This window comes from Panicum hallii, chromosome 6 (assembly GCF_002211085.1).
Source record: "Panicum hallii strain FIL2 chromosome 6, PHallii_v3.1, whole genome shotgun sequence".
NCBI lineage: Eukaryota > Viridiplantae > Streptophyta > Magnoliopsida > Poales > Poaceae > Panicum > Panicum hallii.
The window spans coordinates 35188380-35198164 of NC_038047.1; positions in this window are offsets into that span (position 1 = coordinate 35188380).

Here is a 9785-nt window from a genome sequence, read left to right on the forward strand (position 1 = left end):
CGCCTCAAGCCCGGCTAAGGCCTCAATCGGGTGTGTCTCGGTGCCCTCTCGCTCCCCACCCCTTTTCCTCTTGCCATCCGAGCTTCTTCCTCCTTGGATTTGAGCTCGGTCGAGCTTGTACCGGCCGGCCATGGCAGGGGGGCTTGTCTGCGACAATTTATTTCCTTCCGAGGGTCTAAATGAAAGATCTTCATTTCTTTCCCTTTCCAATGTGCTGAACTTTGAAAATCCCTAGAAAATCGTAGAAAATTCAAAAAAATATGAAACTAGTTGTACTTGAATCTTCATTTCAAATTCTATCACTTTTGTTTTATGACCATGCTGTGAAAATAGATAGTTTGTACTGTATTTAGAATAAAAGTAAATGGATGTTTGTTATTTCATGTGAGTGATATTTTTGACTTGTAAATTCAATAGAGAATTGTAGGAAATTCAAAAAATTACAAAACCAGTTTTGTTTGAAACTAGGTTTTGAACTCTATAACTTCTATTAAGTGAGTTTGATTTGAAACCAAATAGTTTTGAATCAATATTGAATCTAAGACATGGAAATGTAATATCCAATCCGTAATTCCAAGTTTAACCCTATAGGTTAACTTTGTGATCATGATTTTTGATATACAAATTTCTATAGATGACATATAAAGTGATATAAAATCTTCAAATCTAAATTCATGATATAATTTAATTTCTTTTAAGATAACCATTTCAAATTATTTCGAGCAAAAATTTGCTAAGCATACCTTTTAAACTTTAATCAATTAGATCTCTTAATCATGAATTATGAAGTAATCTATTTTTAAATATTCAAAATCTTATAACATTCTTTACTCAAAAAGTTTAAATTCAAATCTAAATCTGAATTTAACTCTAATTTATGTTTTAATATTTATCTTGGATTAATTTAATTTGTTTATAATACAATTAACTAAATCTTTTCAGTAAAGCTTATTTAATTAAATCTTTTGATCAAAATCTTTAAATATGCAATCAATCTGTGTTTAAATTTTCAAAACTTTATAACCATAATTATTCAAGGTTCACATTCAATTTTGAATTTAATTTAAACTTGAAATATTTTAATTCCTGTTTTCAATTAAATCAATGCTATAATCATGAATTGAATGTAAATGATTTAGAGCTTAGGTTCCCTTTTTGTACCATAAGTTCTTAAGTGTTAACCTTTTGGATTGCAGCTAATCTTTGAAATATAGCTTGAGTCCTTTTTGTTTAGCCTTGTGTAAAAATTTTCAAGTCTTTTCCTGCTCTTTAGCTATGGAATTTAAGTGCCTTTGTGTTGTAGTTGATGAAATGTTTGTACGTAGATTTTAATCTTGCTAGGACCTTTTCTGTAAAATCAGCACACCCCGGCCTTTATTGATCACATACTTTAGGATACACTTAACGACTACATACCTATCGGCTAGGTACTCTGTCAGATTAAAATGTGAATCGGCTATGTGTGAACCTTTGTTAAACAGCCGATTTATCTGAGTTTTCACACTAGATCTTAAGATTCTTGCTTTCGGCTAATCCAAACTAATTTTAGTTGTTTTCCATATAGGTCAATTGTGTCCGATCAATTCTTAGTTTTCCAATCTTTACCGGCACACTTCCACCTGCCGATTTGTCGGCTAAGAAGTCGGTCACGTACAACCCATCAACTATACACCTATCGGCCACATTCTCGTTAGACTAGTTTCGCACTTGTGGTCTCACCAACCTAGTTTAATATTAGTGTTCTGTTACACCTAATTCTTGAAATAAGTCTAACTTAGCTAACCCTATCGGCTGTACGGCACTCAATTGTTGTGTTGACGTAATCCAGCCGATGCAACCACACCTAGTTACCTAGGATAACCTTTAAGCACATTTCAATTAAGACACAACTGCTTTAAGAAGCATCCCTCTGCTAAAGTGATCGATGTTTTCATCGATCAATTAGAAAACCAGTGCACCTGTCAATCGGCTACCCAGACCAAAGTACACAACCTTGAATCAGTAAGATCGCACAGTAGACACACCTCTGTTAGACATGACCAAAGCACGTCAATCGGCTAAACCTGATGCATCCTCATCGGTTACGGCCAAGACCTATACACCAACCCATTAAATAACCAAACATGCTACCTAATGAAGTTAGTATAGATGTTTAGGGTAACCCACCCTGTTGCTTAATGTAACTAGTTAATTTGGTTGATACCCGATAAATGACTGCCCAGTACAGGGTAGTTAGATTGTTTGTCAAAATGTAATGTTCTTTTATTTGGATTGCAACTTTATCGTGAATTGAAATGAAAGTGTATGCATCCATTGAACTCCATCTTGCATATCATGTAGACTCGATCTCTCCCTCGCTGACGGAAGTTACCAGCTAATCCTGGAACCAGAAGGAGGTTATTCTGAAGGCCCCAAGAACTTCGTCAGGGAATTCTCTGAAGGCCCGAACCAAAGTTCGGACGTTATTAACTTGACTAACCCCAGCCTCACCAGTAAAGGCAAGCCCCGGACATAACCCACTATTTTAATTATACTGCAATCTATATCTATTTACGTATTCTATGCATTAAGTTCTTAGGAATTGCTTGAAACCCTAGTTGCATTCTCCTAGAAACCAATGTGATGGATACTAGTACTTGAGTCCGACTAGCTGCTATGCTAATAGGGCCGGTAGAAGTCGGGTGATTTCCTGTCACTCGCGCGATATAGGAGTTGTAATGTTTACATTCCTGTTCTCACTATAAGGATGCCGGACGGGAATTTTGTGCGGTATCATGGTTGAGGTGATACCCCGTCTGTGTTGTTGAATGTGATAAGGTCGCGGTGTGTGCCGATCGGGGTTAAGCGTTTGAAAGTACTAACCACATGCCGTGAGTTATGGGTAAGCGGTAAGCCTAGTAGCCAATCGGCCCGAGGAGTGGACATACCTCCCACCACTCGATTTGCTTCTTTTGGTTACTTATATTCGACTGAGGAAATACGTGTTGCAAGGGCAACCAGGAATACGGGTTTTGTAGTCGCGCTACAGACGTATGTCCTGCACACATTGGGTGTGCGTATGTTCCTGCAGTCGCTTGTGGTGGACCTGTCCACGAGTCGGAATGAAAGGAAAACGGTTGCTTCAGAATGACCCTGTGGCGTTCGAAGCGTGTGAGATAGGTTTACCTTGCAAGGTTAAATTCGATTCGAATCGTCCGCTTCTCACGAAGATTGAGACTGCTTGATCCCTTTATCACACAGAGTAACAAGAGCAACTATATGATGAGTAATACTGATGATTGAGATAAAGATCCTACCATGCTTGAGTAGTTATAGGTGCTTACCTAGAATGGATAATTAACTAGAATCGGAAAGCTAAAACTTGAAGTTAAGGATCTACTCTTTGTTGCTTTTCAGCTGAAACTAAACCCAGAACCATTATAAGCTCTCATAAGTCTAGTTATGGGCTAAGTATACCCAATCCCGGGTAAGCCTTGCTGAGTATTAGTATACTCAGCCTTGCTAGTTATATGTTTTGCAGGTTATGTCTTGAAGACCCTACTTTTCCCTTGCCCTGGTCCTGTGCTCTTTCAGAAGGTTGGTCCGTGGAATGGGATCCGTCCCCGGCCAACACTGGTGATATCGAGCGATGTCATGCTCGGGCTTAGCATGGCATCCGTCTTAACGGCGTGTTGTAATTATCGCATATGTTTTCCGCTGCTAAAAACTATAGTTTTACCAGTTTGTAATCTTTTCTCTGAATTTTAAATCTTCGTACCTCTTTTGGAACCCTTGTAACGTAATTTCCTCTGTGATGTAAAATGTGATGGTGATTGTATCTCTGGACTCACCTTCGTGTGAGGTAACCTTATTTGATCCTGTGTATCGGTGGTTTATCGGGACGTTACCCGACAGGCCAAGGGATTATACCGTTTGAAGCACGTTGGAGCCCTCGGAAGTGGACTCGCGTACTTGAGCCGGTATAATTCAGGTTGGTTCTGCCACAGAGAATACACAAGCACCCTGAAGCTGATCAAAGAGATCCTCAATACGGGGCAATGGATGCTTGTTCTTGATGGTGACTGCATTCAGATCCTGATAATCGACACACATTCTCTTCGCGCCATCCTTCTTCTCTACAAGCAATACAGGAAAAGCCCAAGGAGAGAAGCTGCGACGGATATAGCCCTTGGCTAGCAACTCGTCGATGGTCTTCTTAACTTCCTCATGCTCAACGGGTGCCATATGATAGGGCCATTTAGCAATAGGAGCTGTGCCAGGCAAGAGATCAATAGAAAACTCAATGTCGTGATCAGGCGGCATACCTGACAGATCATCCGGAAAAACATCCGGGAATTCAGACACCACGCGAATACCATCCGTGGGTCTAGCCTCCATCTAACAAAGAAATCCAGAAGGCTTTGAAGCACTGATTGTGACATCCTATCCATCTGGTGCTGACAAGTGGACAGTCCTCTGAGCATAATCAATCATGACACCCCATCTAGCAAGGGTCTCCATTCCCAAGATCACATCAATACCCACCAAGTCAATGATGATAAGCCCGGTGCGGAACTCTACCCCCCTTATGATCACACTAATCCTGGAGCAGATAGAGCAGGTATGGATCTTGCCTCCAGGCGTAGTAACTACCATAGGAGTCCTCATGTAGGATACCAGTATACGATGTTTCTTAGCAAATTACTGAGTAATAAATGAATGCGTAGCACTAGTATCGAAAAGAACTGTAGCGGCATGGGTATTAACCATGAACATACCAATAACCACGTTAGGAGTCTATGCTGCTGACTCGGCCGTCACGTGGTTCACCCTGCCTTGTGATGACGCCTTGGGCTGAGCTGGGTGCCCCTGCGGTCCAGACTGCGCCTTTCGGGGACAAGCGTTGGCGTAGTGTCCCGGCTCGCCACAGTGATAGCATGCCCGTGGGAGTGTTGGAGCCTGCTGTCCGGCAGGAGGAGTAGGCACTCCCTGCCACAGAGCTGGTGGAGCGGGTGGAGCTGAGTGTGCCGGAGGTGCTGGAAGCCTCTGGCCCTGTCCCGCCTGCTGCTGCTGCTGGGGACGAGGCGGATACTGCTGCTGTCGCGGCTGGTACAGCTAGAGTGGCCTTTGCTGTTGCTGCTGCGGATGCTGGTACCGAGGCCGAGTGTTGCTGCCAGACACAGCAGGAGTCATCTTCCTCTTCTGGTCCTCAATCTCACGGCGCTTGCGCTCGGTGTTGAGGGCGGAGTCAACCAGATGGTTGAAGTTGTCGAAGCGGAGGTTCAGGAGCGCGTACTCAATATGGTCATCCAGCCCCTCCCTAAAGCGCTCCTGCTTATCTCCATCATTGGCGACCTCAGCGGGGGCGTAGCGAGCGAGCTGGAGGAAATGGTCACGATACTCTGTCACCGTCATAGCTTCCTGAAATGATAAGTATCGGAAAAGGAAGATGGAAATTACTCAGCATTTCCTATCTCACGAGGGTAAACAAGGGTGGGCTTGAGCTCAAAAGGAATTGCGGAAAGATGTTACTCTAATTTACCTGCTTAAGCGCAAGGAATTCCTTGTGCTTCATCTTCATCACTCCAGCGGGGATGTGGTGGCTCCTGAAATGCTCCCGGAACTGGATCCAAGTGAGGGCATCGCAGTCCCGAGCTGGGTAAGACTCCCACCAATTGAGTGCTGAGCCTCGCAGCTGCCCTGCCGCATATAGGACTTGCTCCTGGTCATCGCACTGAGCGACATCCAACTGACGCTCCACCGAACGAAGCCAGTCGTCTGCTTGGAGTGGATCAGCCGCATGGAAGAACGTTAGCGGGTGACCCCTCAGAAAGTCCGCACACCTGTCGCGGGGCTGCTGCGGTGGAGGAGGCGGCGGTTGAGTGTGGATCTGCTGCAGAGTCTGAACAGTGTTATTCAGGGTAGCCATCATCTGCATCTAGAGCTGGAAGAACTGCTCCGGAGTCAAGGGTGGAGGCATCGGCATCGGCTGGCCAGTACTCTGATTGTTCTGCCCCTATTGGCCAAAACCGAGGCCGGTGCTCCTGGTGTTCACCATCTGTTTGCAGCAGAAACGAAATTTATAAGTGACCAGTATTGTACAATTCCGGGAAGAAAACTCTGACCGGATAAGGTAGAGAGAAAAGAGTGTACGGTTTTACCCCCAACGATCTATCTCAGTTTTATTACTTAATTCAAGTTTGTGTTAAGGTCGATTTGCATGAGCAAGTTTAACTTCTAAACTATGCAGTCAACCAAAAATCCAAATCAAACATTTTGCACAATCACAAACACTCAATATCCACACTTTAGCCGAGTTTATCACACCACTCGACTAAAACAAATAGACGCTCTAGCGTATTTTTGCAAAGGCATCCTAAGCTTATGAGGACAGATAGAAAATTGCAGGATAACATCTACGGAAGAGCTCAGACTAATTCTCGGAAAGGACAAGAGAGAGAGAGCTAGCAAATCGAAGTTTAGGACTCAAGGAATAGAAGCATAAATGAATTTTTGAGTTTTGCGGAAGCAAGGCAAGAGAAAAGAAGTCCTTAGACTCGACTATTTCTATCTAGGCTTCGTCCTACAGTCGACATGGCTCTGATACTAATTCTATCACACCCGATTTACAAAGACATAAACCGAGCAATCATATATGCGTCAGGATCAAGTCACGTATATATACAACAGAATTATCAAGATATCACAACACATATCACGAAATAAAAGCGTATAAATTGTAAATGAATTCTTTATTACAACCGAATCAAGAATCGATTCAAGGAGTGCGGAAACGTAAAATAAATACATGAAGAACAGGGCACCACAGGGATGTCGGCTGGGAGACAAACGCCTAGAAATCATCGAGTCCGCTGATGTAGTCCTCCACGTCGCCTGGAACTGAGCAGCAGTCGAAGATATCCCAAAGAGAACAGAAGAGTAAAGAAGGCAAGTGTGAGTACACAACTTGTACTCAACAAGTATAACACGAATGATGTGGCTCTATGGTTAGCTGACTCAACTGCATTAGCTTTTAATCTTGGCAAATTTTATTAAAGCTATTTACTACAAGTGGATGAATTATCATAACCCAAGCTACTGAATAATTAATTAAAATTACTCATGAGCCTACTGAAATCCAAGCCAAACCACCAAAGATAAACCCCACTAATCCAATGGAGGATCTGGGCTACTCATGACCGTGAGCACGGCTAGTATACCAGTTTTACACTCTCGAGAGGTTGCACATCTTTACCCACAGTCGTGAGCTATGCTAGTTGTTCATCACACTTCCTTAGGTGAGATGGCTAGCAAGCGCACTACGAGGCCGTTATAAAGAACACGTTGGTAAGGTGTAACCGCTAAGGATTCTGGATCAGCAACCATGGAGCAAGCCTCGAGGGGGTACAAGCACATAGCACAGACCAAGCCTCATAGCGCGAGGGCCATAGAAGCTTACCACCCCTCTTGCCCCGCAGGTAAGTTACTCCCAAACCAAAATGACCTAATTAGTAAGCCAAGACCGTCCCATTCCCGTCTTGTGGTTGCGCGGTTGTCCCAGGTTGTCGCTCTATGAACCGGTCCTTATGGAGAGTGGCCAACCAAGCACTAAGCACCGTGCTGGCCCCCTAAACCATGTTTCTATAAAAAACATATTTTTAATGAGACGTGAGCCGCTCAAGCACACAGCATAGAGGGCCACTCTCAGAATCAAGTTGCATATACCATTAATAAATTTTAATTAAGAAGGACCATAATGGGTGAGAGCGCAGCACCTAGCACAACTTACCAAAATGCAACCCAAGGTACTTATATAAAGGATAAAAGTGGCTAGGAAATCCTTATAGCCATACAGTATTAGAATGCAGTATGAAATTGTATTTAAAAGTGATAGGATGTTCATGTTATACTTGCCTTCCTCAAAGTTCTCCTGCTGCTGCTCAAAGGCCTCTGAAGGTGGCTCCTGGTACTCCTCCGATGGCTCAACGTCTACTCATGATCGCAACGCCAAAACATGGTCCACACATGCACATACATGCAAAAACAATGGCAAAAGATAAGAAATAGTACAACAATACAATAAACAGCACACAAAACTGAGCTAAAGCTATTCTACGCGTTACAACGATCGCGTGAGCGCGAAAACCACTTAAAACGGAGCTAAGATGCGAAAACTAGGGCTAAAACAAGGTCTAGGGGTTTAACTGCGAGAAAACTGAAGTTCCAGGGGGTTCTGCACAAAAACCAGGGGCCTAAACATAATTAAAGGTTAGATCTAGGGTCTAACATGCGAAAACATAGGGGCTGGGCTGCGGGTTCTATATCTAAGAAGCTCAGGGGCCTAGACGCTAAAAACAGGACTTAAATGGAATTACTTTCGAACTAACGTGAACTGCGGGTTGGTTTCTAATAAACCCAGGGCCTCTTTAGCAAAACTGCCAGGTCGAAAGGGTATCTTCTAATCTGGGCCATTGGATCTAGATCTAATGGCTCGGACCCGATCTAACTCGCGAACCGGTATCTAAGGATCTCGACCGTCGGATCTTGATCTAACGCTCTGGACCCCATCTTAACCTAGATCTAATCTCAAGCGTTGGCTTCTGATCTGGCAACTCTGGGCGAAGCGGTACGCGAGATCTAATCTCACACGTTGATCTCGGACCGGGCGGCCAGGGTCAGTTGGGCGCGCGGGGTGGCGGCGCTGGTCACCGGAGACGGTTTCCCGCGGCGGCGTGCTGCTCGGGCTCGTCGGACTCCGCCAATTCCGGCGCTCCGGTGGCCAATTCAACTGGGGTTTAGGCCAGGGAGGTTCACCACGTCATGCGTGATCGACATAGGGCATTGGCAGGCCTCGGGCTGCTCTGGGCATGCGCGCGTAGTGGCGGGGGCAGTTCTGTGCGGCGGCGCTCGCCGGCGTGCGGCGTTCCAGCTATAGGAACGGGCTAAGGTCCACGACATCTAGCGCAAAAGGACTAGGGGGACGTGCTGATGCTCACCGAGGGCTCGGATTGGCCGGAGAGGCAGCGCAGGGTGACCGGCGGCGAGGTTCGAGCGGCGGGTCGGCGTGGAGCTCGTGGAGGAGGTTGATGCAGGGTGTGTCCGAGCTCCTGGACTCCACAGGTCGACTCATGAAGCTCCTGCGGAGACGCTACGGGGGTCAAGAAGGTTGGGAAGCTACCGGCGGTGAGGTATCGAGGGTGCGGAGCAACTCACCGGCAGCGATCCTCGGTGCAATTCCAGCGCTACACGGGTCGAGGTTGTGGGTGGCGAGCTTGGGGAGCTTCCTGGCGGTGAGGCGAAGCTGATGCGGGCCTTGGCCGGGTTGGGGTGCAGCAGAGTGGCCGGTTCATGGTGGAGCAGGGAGCTTGGGGCCGCGGAGCAAGCGGCGATGGCGCTAGGGCTTCGGTGGCAGCCGCAGGGTAGGGGATAAGGAAGCAGGGGGTCTGCGGATGCGTTTAAAGGGGAAAGCCGGGGATCTCGGGGGGGCGCGCTCGGGGACAGCCAGCGAGGATCGCGGGCGGGCGTTGCGTGGCCGATGGAGCGGGGAGGAAGAAAGGAAGGAGGAGGCCGGGCACCGACGGGTGGGGTCGGGGTGTCAGAGGAAGAGAGGGGGAGAGCGCAGGCTGCGCTGATGGGGAGGCGGGGTGAGGGAGTTGGGCGAGGTGGGCCGAGCGTGGGGAGGGGAAAAAGAAAAAGGAAGAGGCTGCGGGTTGGGCTGCTGAGCCAGCTGGGCTGGTTTGGGTTCTTCTTATTTCTTGGGTTTTCCAATTCCTTTTCTATTTCTTTTCCTTGTTTTCAAACATAAA